This window comes from Mus musculus, chromosome 4 (assembly GCF_000001635.26).
Source record: "Mus musculus strain C57BL/6J chromosome 4, GRCm38.p6 C57BL/6J".
Lineage (NCBI taxonomy): Eukaryota > Metazoa > Chordata > Mammalia > Rodentia > Muridae > Mus > Mus musculus.
In genome coordinates this window covers 75,359,122-75,387,001 of record NC_000070.6, presented here as the reverse complement: position 1 = coordinate 75,387,001, position 27,880 = coordinate 75,359,122, and the positions used below count along the sequence as shown (strand labels likewise).

The following is a 27,880-nucleotide window of genomic DNA, read 5'->3' as shown; positions in this document are numbered from 1 at the left end:
ACACAAACACACACACACGGAAATAATCATGCAGAGGAAGTCAGAGACTGTACATCTTTGCAGTCTTGTCTACCTGTGTCATGTCAGTGGTGAGCAATAAAGGTGCCACTTCCTAGGTTCTTCTCTCTTCCCAGCATCCAGTTTCTCATCTGTACCCCACCTTAGACAGCATTCCTAACAAAGTGACAGCATACCCTAGGGATTCTCAAACTGATGAGGACAAAGTTACAGAGGCAGGACCTGCTGTAACTGGCTACAGGATCCTATGTGTGGTGACTACAAGGATATGTGACGCTTGCTGTTAATGTATTCACATATGAAAGTATAGATGCAGCACTTGGGACTGACATACTTAAAAACTATCCAATGTACTTTGAGAGACAATGCTTCAAGTTCCTCAAGGAATTAATTGATACTCTACTCTCCAGGAAACAGGATGTCAAGCATTAGCCTGAGGTTTTGCAGATTAAGTTGGCTGTGTGCTGCAGCAGGAGGCCTGGGAAAATCAATACTGCAACAATTACCTCTGTAGCATGAAAGCAGTGGCCGATATAAGCACCGTGGAGATCCCATTTCATGCTACAGACCAGCAGCTCCATTTCCTAAGGGATGATCATTTCAGCTCCTACTGCTTAGGTTTACAAAACACTAGAATCTTTTCAAGAAAACCTGCACAGGCCTCTGTTATCCTCCTAGATGACTGTGAAGCAGTACATTGTAAGAGAAGTCCCTCACCAGAAAGAGAGCTTGCTCTTTCAGAGAGCAATGCCTTCCTCAGCCACTACAGTAAGGAACATTCTGCCTGCTTTCTCAAGTACTATTCCTTTGAAAGTTATTCAGCTCCTTGAGTTAGCTAAGCTCCCAAAATGGGAGCTTTCAGGACAGCTACAATGCATTGGAGTGTGGACTGAGTTGAAAAACACTTCCTGCTGAACAGATCCAAACTTATATCTCTGCTGTGTACCCACAATACCTATCTAGTCACCTGGCTCACCAAACAGATTGAATATAAGCTAGTTCCCTTTTTATTCCAGGAATTTTGTATCACATGCCTGGAGATTCTGATGGTTTCCCAGAATCTTTCAGTTTTCAATTTCAGAACTTTATTCAAACTTTTAACTAATCTCTGTCATGGGAAAGTTGTTCATAGTTTTATAGGTTTCTTAAATATCCTTCTGGTTTGGATATTGGATACTGTACAGTTAGAAATGAAAAGTTATGATGTGACTGACCATGGCCAACCCTTAAGGGTAATTGGATATGGATGACTTTGATAGTATTCTAACCAAATAAGCAAAGTACAGGATATTTGTCACCAAAACTACCAGTGATCAGAGGCAGTAACTGTATACTTAAGCTATACTTTATTCAAAGAAATGGTAATTGAAAGGCAACAGATCTGATGGAACTAGGAGGGACAGTGGACAGGGGAGAGGGTAGGAGAGGGGAACATGATCTGGTATTGGGTGGAGGAAAAGGACTGAAGCCCTGAGGGCCAGCAGAAAGAATGGAAACAGGCAACCTCAGGAGATAGGAGGTTGGGGGGAACCCTCCAGAATGTACCAGAGACCTGGAAGGTCAAAGACTCTCAGAACTCAAGGGGAAGGACCTTAGATGAAATGACAGACAGTGGAGAGAGGGAACTTGTAGAGTCCACCTCCAGCAGAAAGACAGGGTATTAAGTAAGGAAGCAGGTGGCCATCCCACAGTCACAACTCTGACCCTTTTTTTTTTTTTTTTTTTTTTTTTTTTTTTGTCTATCTGAAAGAACTGCAGGGATGGAAATGGAGAGGAGCCTGAGGGAAAGAAGGTCCAGCAACAGGCCCAAAGTGGGACCCAGCTCAAGGGCAGACCCAAGGCCTGACACTATTACTGAGGCTATGGAGTGCTCACAAAAAGGGACCTATCATGATTGCCATCCAAAATACTCAAAAAGCAGCTGAAAGAGTCAAATGCAGATATTTGCACTCAACCAATGGACAGAAGCTGCTGACCCCTGTCAGCATTGAATTAAGGAAAAACTGGAAGAAGCTGAGGAGGAGGATGACCCTGTAGGAAGACCAGCAGTTTCAATTAACCTGGACCCCTGAGATCTCTCAGACATTGGATCGTCAACCAGGAAGCATACACCAGCTGATAGGAGGCCCCCAACACATACAGAGCAGAGGACTGCCAGGTATGTGCTCGTTCAGAGAAGATGAGCCTAAACCTCAAGAGACTGAAGACCCAGGGAGTTTAGAGGTCTGGTGTGTGGGGGACATCCTTGTGGAGACAGGAGAGTAGGGCAGAGGTATGGGATGCGGAACAGTCGGAGGGTGGACTGGGAGGGTGAACTGCACTATTCAAAAAAAAAGAAGAAGAAAAAGGAAGAAGCAACAGAATCATACTCTATAAAATTACAGTACATTTACCTCAAGAGAGCTGGTAACATAGGGAATAGAACAAAGGCAATTAATAATTCCTGAGCGTCCCTGATCATGACTGACCTCATCCTGTGATCCATGATATCTATCTATGTCTAGATGTGGAGAGCCGTGAGCAATTGCCATCACGAGCCTCCGCTGTGCCTAACTGGTAAACAAGTAATGTGCGCAGGTGCAAAAGTAAATTCATGCCAAGTCACTGCCCATCCTGGGGCATAGTAGTGGGGTGATGAGTGAGCAGCTAATCAGGAGCTGACACGTCACATGGAGGGGTATATAAGCAGCATCATTTTCCTTGTTCGGGGTTCTTCTTTCGCCTGTGCAATCAATGCTCTCCCAATAAACGTGTGCAGAAGGATCCTGTTGCAGTGTCGTTCTTCCTGGCCAGTTGAGCACATGCAAGATCTATAACTTTGTCATCTCTTAGGATATGAACTGTTTAAACTCAAGATGTGTTCATTTAGAGTCTTCAGGTCTAGCATTCCTCCAAGAACCAGATAGAATGAAGGGTTAATTTATAACAAGTCCACTGTTGGCAGTGTATCTTGCTGATCTATGTACAGTGTATACTTGCAGATTGTTATCTACAATATGGACTACAAAACGTGTTCTCCTGGTAGACAACATGGAAGCAGTAATATGTATTCCTTTGGTTCCCTTATAATTCTAGAATAATAGGTGGATGGCAATTTTGTTTTGTTGTTGTTTTCTTTTGTTTGTTTGTTTGTTTGGGGGGAAGAAAAAGTGAGTGAAGGAATAGAAGCATAATCAAGACATGTTGGGAACTCTCAAAAATTTAACAAAGCTCTCCTGAAGAGTAAATCCACTTTTAGGCTATGATTCACCATGATGAATTCAACAAGTACTTAGAAAAAACTATTTAAAACATCTGGTACTAACCACAACTCCTTCACTTGTTGAATATGAAATAGGACGATAAATGAACACTTTTCATTATGCCAGTGCATTACTGGGCTTTAAGAATTAAATAACATTAAATTGAAGAACTGTGGTTTTAATGAAGAGGAGGCTATCAAAGAGGTTGATGCATAGGAAATAAGAACAAGAGAGTTTGTACAGCCTTGTGGAAAGACAGATCTTCAGGAAAGCAGACTGGAATTCTCTCAGTTCCAGACCCAGGAGGCCTGTTTGGTGTATCCTTGAAATAACACCGCTTCTTATTTAAATAAACTTGACTGGGTTTTATTTTGGTTTTGTTTTGTTTTCTTGTACTGACACCAAAATGGCCTAACTACAGTAGAAGCATTGAGATAGAGAAATATAAGACAGCCAGAGGGAAATAAGAAAATTTGAATAATCTATCAAGAAGACATTCTAGTTCCACTAATGGAAGACAAAGAAATTGGAACACATTATTTGAATTGACTGAAGTGTTAGCTGCTCTATATGCCACATTATTCTTTATAGAAAAGAGGATGTGTCTTGTGCAGAAAGGTAATTTAATTCAAACAATAATGGATGGTGGTTCTTAGTAGTCTATCTGCAAACTAAGATTTCAAAGGATTTGTTTTGGCTTGTAAAAAATGTTGTAGTGAAAGACCTGGAAAGATGCCCATGTTTTGTAAAATTTTAACTCAAAGAGTTCTAAGTCAAGTTTCTATTCTAACATGTGCCATTTGAGTTGTGCTGTCACAATTTTGTTGTTCTTTAAGATACTTTGAAAGAAGTAATCCCACAAGATCACAATCAACTTAGGAAAGAAAAATGAAAAAAAAATGTCAAAAAGTGCAAAGGGATTTCTCTAGTTTCATAAAGAGTGACCGAAACTGCTCTGTGGAGCTTGCTCTGCAGTTAGATCCCAAATATTCTTTGTCAGTAAACCCATGCACTTGGCTCCCATGACAAAGAATACTGGCTATGCCTATGCTCTTGAAATAAAGACAGTAATATATTCAAGCTAGGACTGTTGTAGTTTTAAAAGAATCAAAGATATGAAATGTTCTCATTTATAAAGAGCATTTATTGATGACTTAAAGTTTTCACTGTCAGTCTCATTTACTTTTATTTTTATATATTTTACGTGTGTGTGTGTGTGTGTGTGTGTGTGTGTGTGTGTTCGTATTGAATAAGGATGTTTTCTTGCTTAATTTCTCAGGGTATTTGTCAAAGATGTGGAGAAAGACTACTTGTTTATATATTAAATTTGTTACATAGTGATTACTGAATATGTTTATTAGCTCTAAGTTTTTTATGGAATCTTTAAAATCTTTTATGCATGGTGTATCAACTGCAAATATGATACTTTGACTTCTTCTATTTGTGTCATTTTTATTTCTTTCTTTTGTGGATAATCGAAGTAGCCAAGAACTATATGGAATGTGGCTACAGAGAGAAGACTCCGTTGTTTTAATTTCTGATCTTAGAGGGAAGATTTTGAGTGTTTCTCTATTTAGCTCGATGTTTGTCTTATTTTATTATGTATAAGTATGTTCTATCTCTTCCTAGACTTTTCATAACTTTTATCCAAATGAAATATTGAATTTTGTCTGTGGCCTCTTTTTCCAACTGAGAGGGACATATATTTTTATCTTAAAGCCTATGTATATATAAATGGATAAAATGTATTTATTTAAATATATTCAACCATACCTATGTCTCTGAAATAACACCATTATCATGAATGAGCCTGGCAAAATCTTAAGATTTATTGTATTTTTTTTTCTGATGCAATCACTGCAAATAAGAAGCGAATTATTGAAACCATACTTTCTTGCAAGCACGTGGTAAGCAAGTGGAAAACCATACAATTATCTTCAAAAGCCAACACCATCTAGACATGAAAAAGGCCAAGGAAAGGCAGCATGTGAAAAGAAGGCTACTCGTCCCCAATGGCAATGCTGAATGTCCTCATAAGTTAATAGTCAGAGACATAATGGGACAGAGTGACAACATCACTGTAGAAAATGATGTCACAGAAAAACCAGGTTGCCTGTCAGTTGATTCCCACTAATGTTTGATATAGCCAGAATCCCGGTGGGGCTTTATCACAAGAATTCTCGACTGCTTCTAAATTGGCAGGGGCAGAGGACAAAAACACAAGAGGCCAAGGCTCCACTGAACAGGCTTTACGGTCAGTGCTTTTAAGTCACTCCATTCACATACTCCTGGAGGTTCATACAAACCCACTGAATTGATGGCTCGCATGTTTACTCGCAGACTATGACGAAGACACTGATGCCAGTGCTGGGGATGATGGAGGAAAGTTCGAATTTGTCTCTTGCGCCTGGCAATGAGCATCTGAGGTCACTCAGAAAATAACCAAAGAGGCTTCGCATGTAAACACCATGGCTCACAACTAAGATGCTGCCTGCTAAAACCAGGGGCCACCTGTGGGATTCGCCCAAAGCTGCCATGTTTTCCCAAAAAGGAAAATCTCTGCCAAAGAGCTTCCAAAACAGCTGCCTGGCACTCCAAGGAAGAAGCTTTCTCTCTGGTCTGCCTTGCCCAGGATTGGCTGGCAAATGAAATCAAAGAAATCCTTTCCAGGCATTTCTACCTGCTCTACTGTCTCTCCTCCTGGTGGGGTGAACATGGAACACTTCCCCAGCGGCTTTGGCCACGGTCCAAAGCTCGCTTAGCGGTTTGCCTTCTGTGAACCCGTACATCCTTTCAGGAGTCTGGGAGTCACACTTCACTGCTATGTCTCTGCAAAATCTGCTTTTCTCCAAAATGCCATGTATGGTCTGCTTAGTCCTTGTGAGATCACTGGAGAAAGCATGTGTAAACTGCACTTTGATCAGAAACCACCCAGCGGAGGCAGCTGCTTGCCTGGGAAAGGGGCACATCTATGCCTTGTCCTGCCCCTCCTCCTGCCCTCCCCCCCCCCACACACACACACCAAGTCATTAACAGTGAAGCACAGCTGAGCAATAAACTGATGGGATCAATCTTGAATGATTTTCTACTTTTTAGGAATCCCTGCAGTTGGGAGGCAGAGGCAGGCAGATTTTTGACTTCGAGGCCATTCTGGTCTACAGCCAAGACAACACAGAGAAACCCTGTCAAAACAAACAAACAAACAAACAAACAAACAAACAAAAGCTTGTTTCTGCCATGGCAGATATGGTCAAGACAAAGTGTGGCAACTTGGTGACCCACCTGGCTGCACCTGACTGAGGAACCTTAAATTTTATTATATTAAGAATTTTAAATTTGTTTTCATAAGGGAGATTTTTGTCTGTCATTTTTTTCTTGTGTCTTTAGCTATTTTTCTTATTTTGTTTATTTTTATTAGAGTAATGCTGGCTTCATAAGAAATAGTTTAAGGGTATCCTTATTGAATCTGTGGAATAATTTAAGCAATACTAGTGCTCTTCTACGAAGTTCTAGTAGAATTCTGTTGTAAATCCATCTGTTTCTAGGCAAGATTTAGTTGTGAGAAATTTTTATTAGCACTTAAGTCTCACTGTTATTAACTTTTTTTTCTTCAATTTTCTCCAGAAGAGTCAGTTTTCGTTAAGGGTGGTGACTCCAGATAAGTCAACACCATGCTAATGAAAGACCTCACACCCAGAAGCACATGGACAGCAGAAATTTAAAATTGCAGTTGATGAGTTATTAAATTAAATAAGTTAACTAAATACATTAAATAATTTAATTATAAATAAATTAATACATGAGGTTGGGGTAAGTGATTGAATTATGGAGAAGTTGAACAAGAATATGATCAAAATACATTTTATGATGTTCTTAAACAATAAATATATATATATATATTAGTTTTTATTTCACATTGGTTTAATTTTGAATGTTTTATTCATCTAAAAATGTACTTATTTATTTTAGGTTTTCCAATTTAGCAAAATAGAGATTTTAAAGTATGTCCCTATTATCTGTCTTTTCACCTCAAAATTTACTTGTCTCTTTTCTTTGTATCCTTCCAAATAAAAGCTCATGTCATTGATTCTTTGAATTTTTATTTGCATATTTTTATTTCATTAATTATAGTACTGATTGAGGTGATTATTTCCCCATCTAAGGTTTTAATCTTTTATTTATTTTTGTTTTGATAAGGTTTTTAAGTTTTTTACTTGACTTCTCTGGCTTTTATTTGGAACGTAGCACTAAGAACTTTTTGGGACTCCCTTCATTGTAACCCATAAATTCTGGTATGTTGTATTTCCATTCCACTCTAGATATTTTTCCCCACCCTACTCTAGATTTTTAAAAAGTTCTTCTTGATTTCACAATGAATCATTTTTCATTTAATAGTATGATTTTTAGACACCCTGAATTTTGTGTATGTTCTGCAGTTACAATGGCTAGTGATTTCTAGATTTTGTAGGGGAGATGCTGATGCTAAGTCCTGTTCTTGATCTGTTAGTAATGAAAGTCATGGGCCAATTACTGGGCAGAAGGAATAGGTCAGACCTCTGTGTCCCTGGAGAAAAGAGAGAGATGTAAGGAAGGATGGAGTTCACCATGCTTTGGAGAAAGAAAAGCCAAACAACAATGTGAGAAATAAGAATATTATTAAGGGCAGGCTTTTCTAGGCCGAAAGTAATAGCACCCAGCAATTGTGTCCAAAGACAATTTGAAAAGGAACAACTATGTGTGTATGTCTTTTATCTGTGGGTTCAAGGAAAGCTGGGTGGGGGCTGGGTTGCATGGCCTGTTCTCAGAGCTAAGGCAGGCACCATAAAAATACTCACAAGTTTAATCCCACTCTGGTCAGATAAAATACAGTAAATTATTTCAATTTTCTTCTATTGGCTAAGACTTTCTTTCTGTTCAGAAAGAAAAGAAAATTAAAGAATGTCCGTCCCATGGGTTGCTAAGAGTGCATATTCTATCGTGCTTTGACAGAAAGATTCCTGTTCCTGGAAATATTAAAAAAGGTCAACCCACTATCTCTCCTGCCCCACAGGTCAGCGTTCCCTCTCTAGTACTGCTACTCGAGGGTCACAACAATACATCCCATCAGGGTTCTGCTCAGCGTTGTCTCACCGCTGAGCTACTCACTCCCAGCTATCAAGGTTCCACGCAACACCCCACATACCCCACGATCAGCCATCTCAACACTTATTTACCCAGTAGAATCATGACTCTTAAAGCTTAATTATCCAATCAGATTTATATAAAAATAAGATCACAATTTACAAGAAGACAATACAATAATTTCAGAGCCAGCAACTGGGGGAGCCATCTTGGTTCCCAGATCTCTCAGAGACTGGTCTGAACAGGTGAGAGTGTGGTCTGCAGAAGCTAACAGCTTCTGGGACAGGCAGAGTCCACACAGCTTCTGGGGCAGACACTGTTTCAGGTTCCAGGTACCTTCCCTGCCAGAGAAGAGGTGTCTGTCCTGCCTGGGAGGGCTTTGCTGGAGCACATGGGGGAGCCATCTTGGCTCCCAGATCCCTCAGAGACTAGTCTGCTCATGTGAGAGTGTGGACTGCAGAGGCTGACTTCTGGGACAGACGGAGGCCATACAGTTTCTGGGGCAGACCCTGTTTCAGGCTCCAGAAATCTGGGTAACTTCCCTCCAGAGGAGAGGTGTCTACCCCACCCAGGAGGGCTTTGCTGGAGCACCTGAGGGAGCCATCTCTGGTCCGGGATCTCTCAGAGACTAGACTGTGTAGGTGAGAGTGCTGACTACAGAAGATGCACAACATCTGGGACAGGAAGAAGCAGCATGGCTTCTGGGACAGGCCCTGTTTCGGGCCTTCATCTTCTGCCAGGAGGCAGGTCCAAGGGCCAGATATCTGTGCACCTTCCCTGCAAGTGGAGAGTTTGCCTGCAGAGAGTACTCTGACCACTGAAACTTAGGAGAGGGTTAGTCTCCCAGGTCTGCTGATAGAGGCTAACAGAATCAAGGGAGAAACAAGCCCTAACCAGAGAAAACTAACAACTAACTAGAGAGATTACCAGATGGCAAAAGGAAAACGTAAAAATCTTACTAACAAAAACCAATACCAACCACTATCATCAGAACCCAGCACTCCCACCTCAGCAAGTCCTGGATACCCCAACTCACCCTAAAAACTAGACCCGGATTTAAATGAATATATTATGATGATGGTAGAGGACATCAAGAAGGACTTTATTAACTCACTTAAAGAAATACAGGAGAACACTGCTAAAGTCCCTAAAGAAAGTCAGGAAAACACAAGCAAACAGGTGATGGAATTGAACAAAACCATACAAGACCTAAAAAGGGAAGTAGAAACAATAAAGAAAACCCAAAATGAGACGACGCTGGAGATAGAAACCCTAGGAAAGAAATCTGGAACCATAGATGCAAGTTGGCTACTGTACCAGCCAAACTTTCAATTACCATAAATGGAGAAACCAAATTATTCTATGACAAAAACAAATTCACACAATAGCTTTGCACGAATTCAGCCCTTCAAAAGGTAATAACAGGAAAAAAAAAACAAAAAAACAAAAAAACAAAAAAAAACAAAAACAATGCAAGGACAGAAACTTCGCCCTAGAAAGAGCAAGAAAGTAATCCTTCAAGAAACCTAAAAGAAGATAGCCACAAGAACAGAATGCCAACTCTAACAACAAAAATAATAGGAAGCAACAATTACTTTTCCTTAGTATCTCTTAATATCAATGGACTCAATTCCCCCAAAAAAAGACATAGACTAACAGACTGGCTACACAAACACGACCCAACATTGTGCTGCTTAAGGAAACCCATATCAGGAAAAAAGACAGACACTACCTCAGAGTGAAAGGCTGGAAAACAATTTTCCAAACAAATGGTCTGAAGAAACAAGCTGGAGTAGCCATTCTAATATCTAATAAAATCGACATCCAACCCAAAGTCATTAAGAAAGACAAGCAGGGGCACTTCATTCTCATCAAAGGTAAAACCTTTCAAGAGGAACTCTCAATTCTGCATATCTATGCTCCAAATGCAAGGGCAGCCACATTCATTAAATAAACTTTAGTAAAGTTTAAAGCACACATTGCACCTCACACATTAATAGTGGAAGACTTCAACATAACACTTTCATCAATGGACAGATTGTGGAAACAGAATCTAAACAGGGACACAGTGAAACTAATAGAAGTTATGAAACAAATGGATTCAACAGATATCTACAGAAAATTTTATCCTAAAACAAAAGGATATACCTTCTTCTCAGCACCTCATGGTCCCTTCTCCAAAACTAACCATATAATTCGTCACAAAACAGGCCTCAACAGATACAAAAATGGTGAAATTGTCCCATGCATCCTATCAGATCACCACGGACTTAGGCTGATCTTCAATAACAAAATAAATAATAGAAAGCCAACATTCACTTGAAACTGAACAACACTCTACTCAATGATACCTTGTTCAAGGAAGGAATAAAGAAAGAAATTAAAGACTTTTTAGAGTTTAATGAAAATGAAGCCACAACATACCCAAACTTATGGGACACAATGAAAGCATTCCTAATAGGAAAACTCATACCTCTGAGTGCCTCCAAAAAGAAACTAGAAAGAGCACACACTAGCAGCATGACAACACACCTAAAAGCTCTAGAACAAAAGGAAGCAAATTCAACCATCAGGAGTAGAAGGCAGGAAATAATCAAACTCAGGGGCAAAATTAACCAAGTGGAAAGAAGAAGAACTTTTCAAAGAATCAACCAAACGAGGAGCTGGTTCTTTGAGAAAATCAACAAAATAGATAAACCCTTAGCCAGACTTACTAGAGGGCTCAGGGACAGCATCCTAATTAACAAAATCAGAAATGAAAAGGGAGACATAACAACAGATCCTGAAGAAATCCAAAACACCATCATATCCTTCTACAAAAGGCTATACTCAACAAAACTGGAGAACCTGGATGAAATGGACAAATTTCTAGACAGATACCAGGTACCAAAGTTGAATCCGAGTCAGATTAATGATCTAAACAGCCCTATATCCCCTAAGGAAATAGAATCAGTCATTAATATCTCCCAACCAAAAAAAAAGCCTAGGACCAGATGGGCTTAGTGCAGAGTTCTATCAGACCTTCAAAGAAGATCTAATTCCAGTTCTTCACAAACTATTCCACAAAACAGAAGCAGAAGGTACTCTCCCCAATTCATTCTATGAAGCCACAATTACCCTGATACCTAAACCACAGAAAGACCCAACAAAGATAGAGAACTTCAGACTAATTTCTCTTATGAATATCGATGCAAAAATACTCAATAAATTTCTCAGTGAACAAATCGAAGAACAGGTCAAAACTATCATCCATCCTGACCAAGTAGGTTTCATCCCAGGGATGCAGGGATGGTTCAATATACGGAAATCCATCAACGTAATCCAGTATATAAACAAACTCAAGGACAAAAACCACATGATCATCTCGTTAGATGCTGAGAAAGCATTTGACAAAATCCAAAACCCATTCATGATACAAGTCTTGGAAAGATCAGGAATTCAAGGCCCATACCTAAACATAATAAAAGCAATCTAGAGTAAACCAGTAGCCAACATCAAAGTAAACGGTGAGAAGCTAGAAGCAATCCCACTAAAATCAGGGACTAGACAAGGCTGTCCACTTTCTCCCTACCTATTCAACATAGTACTTGAAGTACTAGCCAGAGCATTTCAAAAACAAAAGAAGATCAAGGGGATACCAATTGGAAAGGAAGAAGTCAAAATATCACTTTTTGCAGATGATATGATAGTATATATAAGTGACCCTAAAAATTCCACCAGAGAAATCCTAAGCCTGATAAACAGCTTCAGTGAAGTAGCTGGATATAAAATTAACTCAAACAAGTCAATGGCCATTCTCTACACAAAGTATAAACAGTCTGAGAAAAAAATTAGGGAAACAACACCCTTCTCAATAGTCACAAATAATATAAAATATCTTGGTGTGACTCTAACTGAGGAAGTGAAAGATCTGTATGATAAGAACTTCAAGTCTCTCAAGAAAGAAATTAAAGAAGATCTCAGAAGATAGAAAGATCTCCCATGCTCATGGATTGACAGGATCAATATAGTAAGAATGGCTATCTTGCCAAAAGCAATCTACAGATTCAATGCAACCCCCCCTCAAAATTCCAACTCAATTCTTCCGTGAATTAGAAAAGGCAATTTGCAGATTCATCTGGAATAACAAAAAACCTAGGATAGCAAAAACTCTTCTCAAGGATAAAAGAACCTCTGGTAGAATCACCATGCCTGAACTAAAGCTTTACTACAGATCAATTGTGATAAGAACTGCATGGTACTGGTATAGCAACAGACAAGTAGACCAATGAAATAGAATTGAAGACCTAGAAATGAACCTACACACCTATGGTCACTTGATCTTTGACAAGGGAGTTAAAACCATGCCGTGGAAAAAAGACAGCATTTTCAACAAATGGTGCTAGCACAACTGGCATTTATCACATAGAAGAATGCGAATTGATCCATTCCTATCTCCTTGTATTAAGGTCAAATCTAAGTCGATCAAGGACCTCCACAAAAAACCAGAGACACTGAAACTCATAGAGGAGAAAATGGGAAAAAGTCTCAAAGATATGGGCACAGAGGAAAAATTCCTGAGTAGAACAGCAATGGCTTGTGCTGTATGATCGAGAATCAACAAATGGGACCTCCTAAAATTACAAAGCTTCTGTAATGCAAAAGACACTGTCTATAAGACAAAAAGTCCACCAACAGATTGGGAAAGGATCTTTATCAATCCTAAATCAGATAGGAGTTTAATATCAAATATATATGAAGAACTCAAAAAGGTGTCCTCCAAAATATCAAGTAACCCCAGGGGTTCAGAGCTAAACAAAGAATTCTCACTTGAGGAATACCAAATGGCTTAGAAGCACCTGAAAAAATGTTCAGCATCCTTAAACATCAGGGAAACGCAAATCAAAACAACCCTGAGATTCCACCTCATACCAGTTAGAATAGATAAGATCAAAAATTCAGGTGACAGTAGATGCCCGCAAGGATATGGAGAAAGAGGTACACTCCTCCAGTGTTGGTGGGATTGCAAGCTTGTACAATCACTCTGGAAATCACTCTGGAGGTTCCTCAGAAAATTGGACATAGTACTCCCAGAGGATCCCGCAATACCTCTCCTGGGCATATATCCAGAAGATGTTCGAACTGGCAAGAAGGACACATGCTCCACTATGTTCATAGCAGCCTTGTTTATGATAGCCAGAAGCTAGAAACAACCCAGATGTCCCTCGACAGAGGAATGGATACAGAAAATGTTTTACATTTACACAATGGAGTACTAGTCAGCTATTAAAAAGAATGAATTTATGAAATTCCTAGGCAAATGGTTGGACCTGGAGGGCATCATCGAGAGTGAGGATACCCAATCAAAAAAGAACTCACATGATATGCATGAAACTCAAGAAGAACGAAGACCAAAGTGTGCACACTTTGCCCCTTCTTAGAATTGGGAACAAAATACCGATGGAAGGAGTTACAGTGACAAAGTCTGAAGCTGAGATGAAAGGATGGACCATCTACAGATTGCCATACCCAGGGATCCATCCCATAATCAGACTCCAAATGCTGGCACCATTGCATACACCAGCAAGATTTTGCTGAAAGGACACTCATATAGGACCTCTTGTGAGGTTATGCCAAGGCCTGACAAACACAGAAGTGGATGCTCACAGTCAGCTATTGGACGGAACATGGCGCCCCAAATGGAGAAGCTAGAGAAAGTACGCAAGGAGCTAAAGAGGTCTGCAACCCTATAGGTGGAACAACAATATGAACTAACCAGTACCCCTGGAGCTAATGTCTCTAGCTGCATATGTATCAGAAGATGGCCTAGTCGGCCATCATTGGGAAGAGAGGCCCCTTGGTCTTGCAAACTTTATATGCCTAAGTTCGGGGGAAAGCTAGGACCAAGAAGTGGGAGTGGGCGGGTAGCAGATGGGGGTGGGGGGCTGGGGAACTTTTGGGATAGCATTTGAAAGGTAAATGAAGAAAATACCTAATAAAAAATAATTTCAGAGCCAATTGATAAAGGTAAGCTTTAACCCAATTATTCTAACCTCGTGAAAATTTTAGCAATTGTGGCTGTTTAAAACCATGTGGGAACAGGATCTTCTTCCTGTTCATATGACTCCATGTTGGCTTCCCTCCTTCTCTTTCCCTCTTTCCTCCTGCTTTCTCCCCCCGCCCCTCCTCCCCCCCCCCCCGCTTCCTGTCTGCCAATATCCTAGCTCTGCCTCCCTTTTCCTGTCCAATCACAGGCCTGCCACTGCCCTAATGTGATTGGACAGAGAAAACCCTGCAACAGTTTCCAAAATATCTTTTAGGTACACATGATTTATTATGTCAATTCACTACAACTTTTCTATGGTTTATTTTTTTCAGATGACTTCCCATTGTTATTGAAGTCAACTACTACTAATACTACTCCTGCTGCTGCTGCTACTGCTACTCCTACTCCTACTACTTCTACTACTACTATACTACTACTACTATGCTGGAGTATATCTGTGATTTTGCACTAAGAACTCTATCTTTTATAAATTGCATAGAGTTCTATTGGTTGTGTACATGTTAAGGTAGGTTCTTCCTTTAATGAATATAATGTGACTTCTCTTCTCTCTTCTGATTAATTTTATTTTCAATGTCTATTTTGTCATGTGTAATAATTCCTAAATTTGCTTGTTTTCTTATATCTTTTGGAATACACATTTAAATATTTTTTTAGCTTAAGATAGTTATTTATTTATTTTTTATGCTTTTTTCTTTTAATTCTGAGCTATCCTTCCAATCCAGGCTGTAGCAATTGGTGATGGTGAGGTGTGCTTCTTGCAGGCAGCAAAACAGACAGATCCTGCTTTACAATCTGAACTATTAAGCTGTGTATTTTATTTGATGAATTATGTAACTAGTGTTCAGAGTTATTCTTTTATTATGGGAAGTTTTTATTTCTTCCATCCTGTATCAATCGTTAATTATGAAATTACCTTACAATGCCCATAGGCCAATCTGATGGAACAAGTTCTCATTGGATATTACCTTCTTCTAGATGACACTAATTTATGTCAAAATGACAAAAACTGGCTCACACACTTTGTTTAAATCTGTTCCAATATCTTCCATTATCTTTCTAGTTGCATTCAGATATTTACTAGTGTTCTTTAAGGGAATATACATGTCTTCTGTGAATTGTTTGAACATGTTTATTCTGGATTTTTTGAATGGAAGTTTTTGAAGATGTTTCTCACTGGTCATTATGAAACCAATAAAGTTTTTGGAGAACACATGTTGCTTTTGACTTTTTTTCTGTGTTGAAATATCTACATTTCAGTTACTTAAGTAAAGAAAAATATGTGCCAGGAACAAGAAGTCTAAAACTGTCAGTGCTTGGAGTTAAGTAGATGGTAGAAATGTGTCTAAAGACATTTAAAATGTTCTATTATTGAATTGGTTAATTCTTCATTTTAATTTGTGGTAATGTTGGTTGTGACAATGTATGGGTTTAATTTTAAACATAATCCACATTTCCATGCAAACAGTGGTAACATACACTTTAATTCGTGAATTAAAACATACAATAATTTTTAATATTGAAATTATAGCAAGAGATTTTTATTATCCCTGGTTTCTATTATTATTATCCACTGTAATTTAATAAAAAAAATTGTTCTGATGAAACATGGGGGAACCTCTTTTTTAAAAAAAAAAAAACAACTAACATATTAGAACTTTTTTTTAAAAAATTGACTCTTCACTAGACCTTGCATACTTTCTATACAAGTTTAAATAGGTACTTATGTCACTCAAAAAAAAAAAAAAAGTCAGGCATTTGGATGTTCAGTCACAAATTATCAATTCTTTAACCTGAAAGTCTTTATCAGCTTTAGAAATAAATGGATGTGAATCTGGTTGAGCTAACCACTCATACTTCAGTAGAAGAATTTACAGTCATCTATACACAGGTAACACTAGATGGTGAATGCAATGGGGTTTTTTTTGTTTGTTTGTTTGTTTGGTTGGTTTTTTGTTTGGTTTGCTTTGCATTATTTTAAGCACATAAAATTGGCAAAGATTAGTGGAGTAAGATAAGAGAGATATGAGAGAGAAAAAAGAGGGTAGACTTACTCAAAATGTTTTATATGCATGTATGAAATTCTCAAACAATAAAAATATTATATGTATGTATGCATACATGTATGTATGTATGAATGTATAAAGACATGGAGAGATGGTTTAGCAAGTTACAGATGCAAGCTGTGATTTCAGAGGTCTTCAGTTCCTAGTCACCACAACGTTCACCTCACAACTATCTAATTCTAGCTCTAAGAGATGTGATATTCTTTGAAGGCTTTCAGAGGATCTCTGGTCATGTACACAAGGCTACATACAAATCCAGACATATACTATAGTTTTAAAAAATAGCATGAGTATAAAACTTTCAGAGGCATTTGAATGGAGACAGCCCTCATTTAGTAACAATGATCTCAGAAAATATGGTTGATTGATAAAAGGAAAAAAATTGTATTGTTAGGCATAGGATAACTTCTTACAAGTCATGAGGCAAGCACCCCCAAAAGTTTAAGTTATTATCCTTTGTAGCCCAGCATCACTAGATGAAACAGCCCATTGATAAATACGCTGCTCAGTTTGATTTCAAGGATACAGAAAAATCAATCTCAAGCTGTCCAATAAGCTCTCTCCCATCTGGCTAACTTTAATGGTGTCTGAAGATTCCATGTTGGCTTCTGAAGCAGAAAATACATCAAAGTCTTATTCAGTACTGTACTCAGAATGATACAATACAGATCTGTCAGGCCAGATTTTCCCACTGGTGCAATAGTGGCAATATTTTTATGGGGGGAGGACATGCAATCAGTTCTTTTGTTGATTAGAATTAATGTGGGCTACACAGGAGGGAGTTCATGTCTGAGACTGTAAACATGGTCAAAACCCATGGACAATGGAGTCATTTGCCCACAAGATAACCAACCTATCAGTGCGGTTTTGCTAAATATTTATGTTGTTAAAGTGCCTTCTTGGTTTTATTTATGCCTGATGATTGGTGCAGCACTTCCTAATCTTTGTCAAAGAATGTTCTTACTGCATTGTGTAGTGGTTAATTCAGAGACCCACGGCTGTTTAAAGTGCTGAGAATATGTCACTTTGAGGACTGAGTATTAGGTGCCACATGTATATCCACCTCTTCACAATGTTCTGGGAACATCAGAGCAAGAGGTAGAAAGGATGCAAAAGGGTGGTATAAACTACTATGTTCCTAATGTGGCATGCCACTAACTACAATATTTTTAGTACCTTTATAAAACCTGCAGAAGTCAAGGCAGATAAAAATTCCAGCATGGACTCAGAAAGTGAGACTTTATTGGCAGTTAATGGCTATTATTAATCAGAAAGTCAGTTTTTTCTTCTTCTTTTTTTTTTTTTTTTTTTGGTGGTGGTGGTAGTTGCATGTATCCCCATGCCTCAGTGGATCAGGTAACACCCTTGTAAATACTGATAGCACTAGATGCATTCTATGTAATGGTAAAAGCAAAAACCAGAAGACAAGAAGTTAGAGAGAAGACGAATTTGAGAGGCAGAGAAATTTGAAACAAGACATTTGGATGTGTGAAATATTAATGTACATTTGCTACCATGATATTAGTTTCATGATATTTGGAGGTAAGAAATATAATAATAATAATAAGAAGAATAACAATAATAATACATATTATATTTATTAGAAATATATAATAATAGTTATATTATTATATTTTAATTGTTATATTATAAAAATGATAAATAATTTTACTCCAGTAAAATCAAGAGAAAGGAGATGAGAATGCGCATTTGTGTGTATGCAAACACACACACACACACACACACACGCACACACACACAAACTATCACCCCCAACAACAAAATAAAGGGATTGCCAATCATTGGTCATTAATATCTCTCAAAATCAGTGGATTCAATTCCCCAGTAAAAAGACACAGGCTAACATAATAGATGTAAAGACAGGATCCATCAGTCTCCTGAATAAAAGAAACAAAATTGAACATCAAAGATAGACATTAACTCAGCGTAAAAGGTTGGAAAACAAGATGGCATAGGCATTTTAATATACAACAAAATAGACTTCTGACTAAAATTAATCAAAAGAGATTGGAAAGACACTTCATGCTCATTAAAGGGAAGATTTATCAATATGAGGTCTTAATTCTAAACCATCTATGCCCCCAAACAACCACATCTCCATTTGTAAAAGAAATATTACTAAAGCTTAAGTTTCACACTGAATCCCATATACTAATAGAGGGAAATTTCATTTCTTATTCTCAACAATAAATAAGTCATCCAGACAAAAGCTAAACAGAGAAATAATGGAGCTAACAGATGTTATAAAGTAAATAAACCTAATAGATTACTACAGTACATACATTTCACCCAAACACAAAAGTATAAACCTTTTATATACATCACAGAACTTTCTCCAAAATTAACCAAAGAGTCACAAGGCAAGTCTCAACAGACAAAAATTTAAAATAACCCCGTGTATCCTATCAGACCACCATGGATTAAAGCTGGATTTCAACAACAACAGAAACAATAGAATGTGTACAAACTCATGGAAACTGAATAATTATCTACTTAATGACTACCATGTCAAGAACAAAATAAAGAAAGAAATTAAAGATGTCCTAGAAATCAGTGAAAATTAAGGCACAGCAAATCTAAAGTTATGGAAAAACAATGAAAGTGGTGATAAGAGGAAAGTTTACAGCAGTAAGTGCCTTCATAAAGAAAGTGGAGAGATCTGATATGTTACTTAAAAGCACACCCGAAAAGTCTAGAGAAAAAGGAAGAAAAACATCCAGGAGAAATAGATGGCAGAAAATAATCAAACTGGTGGCTGAAATCAACAAAATAGAAACAAAGAACAATACGAAGAATCAAGGAAACAAAGAATTAGATCTTTAAGAAAATCAATAAGATAAACAAAAGCTTTTCTAAAGTAACTAAAAGACACAGAGAGAATATATAAATTAACCAAAATCAGAAATGAAAAGTGGGGCAAAACAACAGAAACCAATGAAATCTATAGAGCCATTAGGTTATATTCCAAAAACCTGTGCTTCACAAAATCAAAAAAATACCTAAGTGAAATAGGCAATATTTTGATAGATGCTACTTACTAAAGTTACCAAGATAACATATTGCATTTAAATAAACCTATAACCCCTATAGAAATACAAGAAGTCATTATAAGTCTCCAAAGTACCACCCCTACCCTCCTCCCTCAAAAGCCATGGGCCAGACAGGTTCAGTGCAAAATTTTACCAGATTTGCAAAGAGTTAATACGAATACTCTCCAAAGTATTCCACAAAATCGAACAAGTGTGTCAGAGTTAGGGCTTTACAGCTGCAAGGAGACACCATGACCAAGGCAACTTTTATAAAAGACAACATTTAATTAAGGCTGACTTACAGTTTCACAGTTTCAGTTCATTATCATCATCGCAGTAAACATGGCAGTGTCCAGGCAAACATGGTGCTCTAGAGAGAGCTGAGTGTTCTACATCTTGATCTGAAGGCAGCCAAGAGAAAACTCTTTCTAGGCACCTGGGAGAAGGGTCTCAAAGCCCACTTTCAAGGTAGCACACTTCCTTCAATAAGGCCACATCTACTCCAACAAGATCACCTTCCTAATAATGCCATAACCAAGCATATTTAAACTAGCACAAGATAGATGACTTTCAAACTCATTTTATGAGGCCACAATCACCCTGAAACCGGAGCCACACAAAGACTCAACAAAGAAAGAGTTAGAAACTAATTTCCTTCATGAAAATTCACACAAAAATATTCAATAAAATACTTGCAAACTGAATTAAAAAAAACACATCAAAAAGATCATTGCCATGATCATGTGGATTTCATCCCTGAGATGCAGGGATGGTTCAACACAGGAAAATCTGTCAATAAAATTCCACATGTAAACAAACCGAAAGAAAGAAAATATCATATCCTTAGATGTTATAAATCCTTTGATAAACTTCAACATCTCTTTATTACAAAAATCTTGAAGAGATCAGGGATACAGGGAACATACATAAACATAATAAAAGCAATTTACAACAAACTGATAGTCAACATCAAATGAATGGAGAAAAACTCAAAGCAATTCCACTGCAATCAGTAACAAGACAAAGTTCTCCACTTTCTTCAGATCTTTTCAGTATAGTATTTGAAGTTCTAACTAGAGTGATAACACAACTAAAGGAGATCCAGAGGATACATATTGGAGAAAAGAAGCCAAAGTATCACTATCTGCAGACATTAAGATAGTATACATAAGAAATATCACCACACACACACACACACACACACACACACACACACACCAGATCCAGCAGGGAAATCCTCTTACAACTGACAAACACCTTCAGTGACGTGGTTGGATACAGGATTAACTCCAAATAAAATCAGTAGCACTCCTATACATAAGTGACACATGAACTGAAAAAGAAATCAGAGAAACAGCACCCTTCACAGTAGCTAAAAATAATATAAAATATCTTGGGGTAACTAAAACCAAGCAAGTGAAAGACCTATTTGACAAGAAGTTTAAGTTATTGAAAAAATAAATTGAATAAGATATCATAAGATGAAAAAAATCTCCTATGCTCATGGAGCCATAGGATTAACATAGTAAAAATGGCCATCTTACCAAAAGCAGTCTACAGATTCAATGCAATTCCCATCAAAATTGCAGCATAATTCTTTTTAGACCTAAAAGAAAAAAGTATCAATTTCATACGGAAAAGCAAAAACCCAAGAATAGCTAAAACTACCCAATAATAGATCTTCAGGAAATATCTCCATCCCCAATGTCTAGCTCTATTACAAAGGTATAGTAATAAAACCTACATGGTACTGTCAAAAAAAACAGACAGGTATATGAATGGAATTAAATGAAAGCTCTAGACATAAATCCACACACCTATGGACAGTTTTTTTAAAAAATGAAGAAGTAAATGTAATACAATGGAAAAAGAAAGAAAGCATCTCCAACAAATGAGCCAAATCTACCTGGATGTCTGTCTGTAGAAGACTGCAAAGAGATCCATATCTTCTACCCTGCATATAACACAAGGCCAAGTTGATCAAAACCTTCAACATAAAACCAAATATGCTAAACATGACAGACAAGAAGGTGGGGAATAGTGTTGAACACATTGGCACAGGTTACCATTTCCTGAATAGGATCAGTAGCACAGGCACTAGGATCCACAATTAATTACTGGTAATTCATGAAACAGAAAAGGTTTTGTAAGGTAAAAGTTATCATCCATAAGACAAAATGGCAGCCTACACAATTGGAAAGGATTTTCACAAACTCCCCACCTGACACAACGCTAATATTCAAAATCCATAAAGAGCTCAAGAAACTAGACATCAGCAAACCAAATAATACAATTAAAATGGGGTATAGTTCTATGCAAGGCATTCACAACAGAAGAATCTCAAATACAGAGAAGCCCTTAAAGAAATGTTCTGCATACTTAGCCATCAGAGAAATTCAAATCAAACCTACTTTGAGATTTCATCTTATACCTGTCAGTATGCAACAACACAAGTGACAACTAATGCTTGCAAGCATGTATAGCAAGCACAACACTCCTATACTGCTAGTGGGAATGCAAACTTGTACAACTATTTGGAAATCAATATGGCAATGTCTTAGAAAATTGGGAATTGATCTACCTACCTCAAGACCTAGCTATAGTACTCGTTGGCATATACTCAAAAGGCACTACATTCTACCACATGAACTGTAGCTCATCTATGTTTGTAGCAGTTTTATTAGTAATAGCCAGAAACTGGAAACACCTGGATGTCCCTAAACTAAAGAATTTTCAAGGGAAATGTCGAACATTTACAAAATGCTATATTACTCAGCTGTTAAAGAAAATACCCTCATGAAATATGCAGGCAAATGTATGGACCTAGGAAAACTCATTCTGAGTGAAGTAATACAGACTCGCAAAAAGAAACATAATATTCACTTACCTATAACTGGATATTATCTGTAAAGGATAATCATGCTACAGTCTCAGAGATGCTATGTCACAAGGAGGGCGTACAAGGAAGGGAATATATAATAGATATTGCAGGTGTTTAGAGGCAGTTGGAAATGGGAACAGAAATAATCAGACAGGGGGAAGAATGGAGGGAAAGAATTTCAGGAGAACTAACTGGAATTGGGGGACATTTTAATGTCAAGGTAGATACCTAGTTCAATGGAAACACCCAGGAATCCATGATGGTGATCCTAGGTAAAACTCCTAGTGATGGGTGACAGAGACCCTGAACTGCCCATCTTCTATACCAGGCAAGACTTCCAGTGAAGGGATTAGGGCAATAGTTCAGCCACAAAACAACTTGCCCTGCCTTCAAGAAGTGTCCATTAAAGATGGCACAGAAATTGTAGGAGTGGTTAACAAATGACAGGTCCACCTTGAGACTCATGCCAAGAGAGGGAAACCACCCTTGTCATTGCCTGAAGGGCCAGGACCCAGAGGCTGGATAGACCACAGACCTAAGAAAGAAACAAATGGGACCATATTGTTGAAATTTTGGGGGCATAATATGCCTATCATGCTATATAAAAGATGGTATCTCTTACAAGATGCCTTGGTCTTCTCGATATTATGACTTTTCTGTCTTCTCTTCTCCCTTGAGCTTAAAGTATACAGTTTGCATTGTACCTACTTATATTAGACATCACATGTACGTTAATTCTCTGTGTTTTGGCCACTGTGGGTATCTGTAACACTCCAAATATGCTACAAAAAGAAGCTTCTTTGATGAGAACAGAGAAACTCGTTTATATGTGGGAATAAGGATAAATGTTAAGAATACAGTAGGAAATAATTCTGGTTTAGGAAAATTATAGTAGTTCTCCTCTTATGTCTATGACTTCTGCTATTTTTATAATCTTAGGCATGAATGCCCTTCTATGAAGTGGGCCTTAAGTCCAATTAGACAGCCTTTGATTACCTTCAAGTTACAAGTGTCATTATCATATCATTAGGGATATCTTGTCAAACTGTTTGTCATTATTATTTGTAAGCTTTGCAGGTAGATAGTAATATTGATTGCTTTCCTCCCTGGCAGCTTGCACAGTAGCTTCTGATACTGTCAGATATAGTCAACAGAAAGATTCCCAGGTCATCTCTTCCTTGATTCCTTCAAGTCCTGTGACCAAAGTATGTGATGTTTTAGCAATTGGGTTCTACCTTCAAATTCTAAGAAGCAACTAAGGTCAATGACTATAGCCTATATGGTCTCGAGAGTCGCTTCAAATCCCTTGATCAATAACTTGAAGAAATTATATACTGATTTTTATAAGTGAATTTGTATATCTCCAAGCAATGTATAAAGAACGATCCTCCTTCTTAGCATTTTTGTCAACATTTTTTCATTTGTTTTCTTTATGGAACATAGACTCTCTGTGTAGTTTTTATTTGAAATTCACTGATAACAAATGATGGTGAGCATTTTTCACTTCCATTGGCCATGGAAAAACAGCTATGAAAACTATCTGTTCACTTAATTGGCCCACTATTGACTGAGCCTCTGGAGACCCGGGATTATTTTTAATCTGATAGATGTAGATTTGACAGACTAGTATCTACTAAATATAACAAGCTCTAAAAATGAAATGTCGAATAACAACAACAACAAAACCTTGTGAGTTCAATTTTGTGGGTTAGCTTTGTTTATACCCTAAACTCTTCCACTCATTAACTTCTTGAGATAGGCTTACTTGAAGAAAATGTTGCTTAGTACTGACCCACAATATTGAAATCTAGACACTGAGTAAGGATATATTAACATTAAATCAATAGGACTCAGTGGTAGTGCACAGTTTGTCTTTATATAAACACTTGGCAGAGGGCAGTCAGGTACTTCCAGGAAAGAGTTTTATATCATCTTGCTTTCTAGTCTCTGACCACTTGAGTGGGTATTTCACATTTGAACAGAACACTCTTGGATTTTGCTTCTTGTATTTTTTTATTCCCAAAGTAGAGAATGTTGTTTGTGGGCCAAGTAATGGGCATTAGTTTTCTAGGTGTGTTTAGGGTCCAGCTACTATACAGAGCTATTGGAAAGCTTTCCATTATCAAGCCTTGGACTCCAGTGTAGTTAATCACTTGCCATAGCACATTTTTTCTTCCAAGGAGCTAATGAGTCTATCTAAACTCTATAGCTTATAAAATATTTCTGCTATGTGCCACATTGCAGTTCCGAGTCAGTTTTTCTTATCTGCTGAAGAGATTTGTCAGACTAGGTCTCAGATTATAGTGCCCTGACACTTCCCTAGAGTTCTCCAGTGTAGAGTTAAAGGAAAACCCTTTACAACTTGAGCTGGAGTCTAATTCAATATGGATGTTGTGTTAATGGCTTCTTAGACTCACATATAAAATTGAAACTTTATATGCACAAATAAGAGAGAACATGTTTTTTTCTGGGTCAAGTTACCACACTCAGTACGTTTTCCAATTTCATCTATTTGCTAGAAATTTTTATGGTTTCATTTTACTTTACAGCTTAATAGTATTCCTTTGTTAATGAATAATATATTTTTGTTATCCACTCACTAGTGGAAGGGCATTTACATGGTTTATATTCCCTAACTACTGAAAAAGAGAAACAATTTACGTTTGTGAACAAGTATCTCTACCACAGGAGGTTGAGTCCTTTGGACATATATCAACTAGTGGTAGAATATAGGGCAGTAGTATAGTTGATCTACTTTTAAAATTCTCCACACAGGTTTGCAGAGTGGCTACAACAGTTTGTGATTGCACTAACAGTGACTGGGCACTCTGCTTTCCTGTTATCCTCATCATTTTTTTTAAATTAATATATCTTGGTCTTAGCTCTTCTGACTGGGATGAGATGAAATCTCAGAGTCCTTTGTAGTTTGCAGCTACACAATTTCATAAGAGTGCTGGAAAATTTTTAAAATATATATTAGTCGTTTTTCATTTGTTAACATTTGGCTCAGATCCTTGGTCATTTTTTTAAATTGAATCATTTGTTTTCCTTTATGTCTTGGATTTGAAGACATATAATATGGATATTATTTGTGGGTAAGATATACAGCTATCAAAGATTCTTTTCCACTTGTGAGCTTTCTCATCACTCAGTTGAATGTCTCCTTTGCTGTAGAAAACTGTTTAGTGTTATAAAATTTCATTATATGTCAGAAACCAGGAAATTGAAAAGGAAACATGTGGCAGAGAGAAGAATAAGCTCTAGGGGTAGGAGGTTAGGCTACAGGTACTACAAAAAAATGGGGGGAACCTTATCTGGGGAAGGAAGACAGGGGGTCATGTAGAGGGATAGTGGAGAAGGAAGGATAAAACACACTAAGGATGGTTGAAAAAGCTGCTGGACAACATATATCATCTTTATTGAAAAATACATAACTAATACATATAGTGTATGTATGTTTATATACATAAATAATTAAAATGAAATTAAGCCACTTAGAAACATGCTTCCTCACGAGAGCTACAAACTAGTCAATAAAAGCACAGGTAGAGGTGTTGGAAATTCTCCTTTAAGTTCTCTATCAGAGGGATCCAAGAGATTACCAAAACAAAATATAATATTGTCCTTGTTTGCCTCACAGAATTTGAAGGTAAATCCCTATGTCTTCTTGTGGCATTTTTCTACACTATTATTGCCAAGAGTAGCATAGTTATGAAATGCATCGATTAGTAATTCCATCTCAGAAATACACCTTTTTTTTTTCATTTCATTCTCAAATTTCTACCACGATGTTAGGTGACTTGTTCCTTTTGTTTTTCTTTTTAAGTTTTCCCTCTGTAATTCTTTGTAAACATGTAATCTATCAGTCTTTCTTTCTTTTCTTGCCTCTGCTTTGTGATCTGCATTTAACCAGGAATGAAAACAAAAGTTAGTTCAAAGAACTTGAAATCCATGTGCTGCTAGAAATACAAACTATGATTCACTACAGATATCTGTAAGCACATACTTGAATATTACAGAAGTCTGTGCTGATATAATTTTAAGAAATTAAATCAGAATAATTCAGTTCACATCAGAAAGAACGAGTCCTGCTGCTTCTCTGTCAGATTCACTCAGTGTAGAATATCTTGAGTCTGGACCTGAGTGATTAGATGGTGAGCATAGAAAAAGCGATCCTACTCTCGGTACTTTCAACTTAGCTGTGCATATATGATTGAATACGTTGCAATGCAGCTATTTGGAGAGAGGATGTGTATGTTTTGGTGAAATATAGATGTTTTCTTTCATCCAGTTTCACTCTAAAAGCAGTTCTTTAAAATTGCCTCAGGGTAATCTTCAAATTTCTGTGTATCCAGTTAGAAATGTGCATACTTGTTTTCTAAATTCTGCAAAGAAAATTATTGAATTCCCTGTGACATTTGCCATAACTCTCTAAATTTATACTGTTCTATCCCCCTTTTCACCTTTATCTCCCTTTTAAAAGCATAATTCTTCTAGCTCCATCTCCTTGAATGTTAAATGCTTTTTGAAATCTTCCATTTTTATTACCAGCCATCTTTCCCTGATCTTTTTTGCTCCAGAAATACAACACCCTCTAAGCTGAGTCTTGGCTGTAAAAAGAGAATATGATTATTTTAGCCAAGATATCTCACATCTGTGAAGTTTAACTCACTGAAATAAAACTTTGTCTTACATGGATAATATACATACTTCAGGCCTATAGTAAAAGAACACATTGCATAGAATCTAAACATCTCCTTTTCTCCTGAATGTCCTACTTACAATATTTTCTTTCTCACACTATCTTAAAATTCTTCAGAAAGGTTGTCAATGCTGATTTTCCCATGCCCTATTTTCAGGGACTCTGATTCAGGAAATCTGGGCAAGGGCCCAAGAATGAGATGGTTTAAGAAGAGCTCTTGATTGTTTGGATCTGTGGATACAGGATCGCATTCTTAAAATACTGACCACTACTTGGCCAAAACATATTGCCCTTAACTTTTTATTAGCTATTGCTCATCTCTCTCTCTCCTCTTTTGTAATTGTCTAACTCTACGCTACATTTTACCATCCACCACTACCAATCAGGTATTACATGATACTGATGCACATTTATCACTTTCATCCTTGATTGTGACAGAATGGCCTTTTGTTATAACTCTGGTTAGAAAAACCCATTTTACAGGGTGTTTCTCTTATCTTTTTTTCCATAACCATAACTAATTTAATTACCTCACATTTTGCGTATAAAGGAACAATCATTTATTACCTGCAACAGCATTGAATACTTAACTATATAACATGTCCTTTTTTCTATTCCTACAGCAATCCTATAACTTTTCTCACTTTAAATAACAAGGATCCTGGACCTTAGAGAATATGTCTGTCGTTTCCATGAGCATAGCACTCTAAAATCCTTGAACTAAAAGCCAAATCTACATTTAGAACTTTTCATCCTG

General features: G+C 37.4%; 1 pseudogene; it reads right to left on the bottom strand.

Moving 5' to 3' along the window:
• Window positions 5,114–6,241, bottom strand: Gm11259 (predicted gene 11259; annotated as a pseudogene).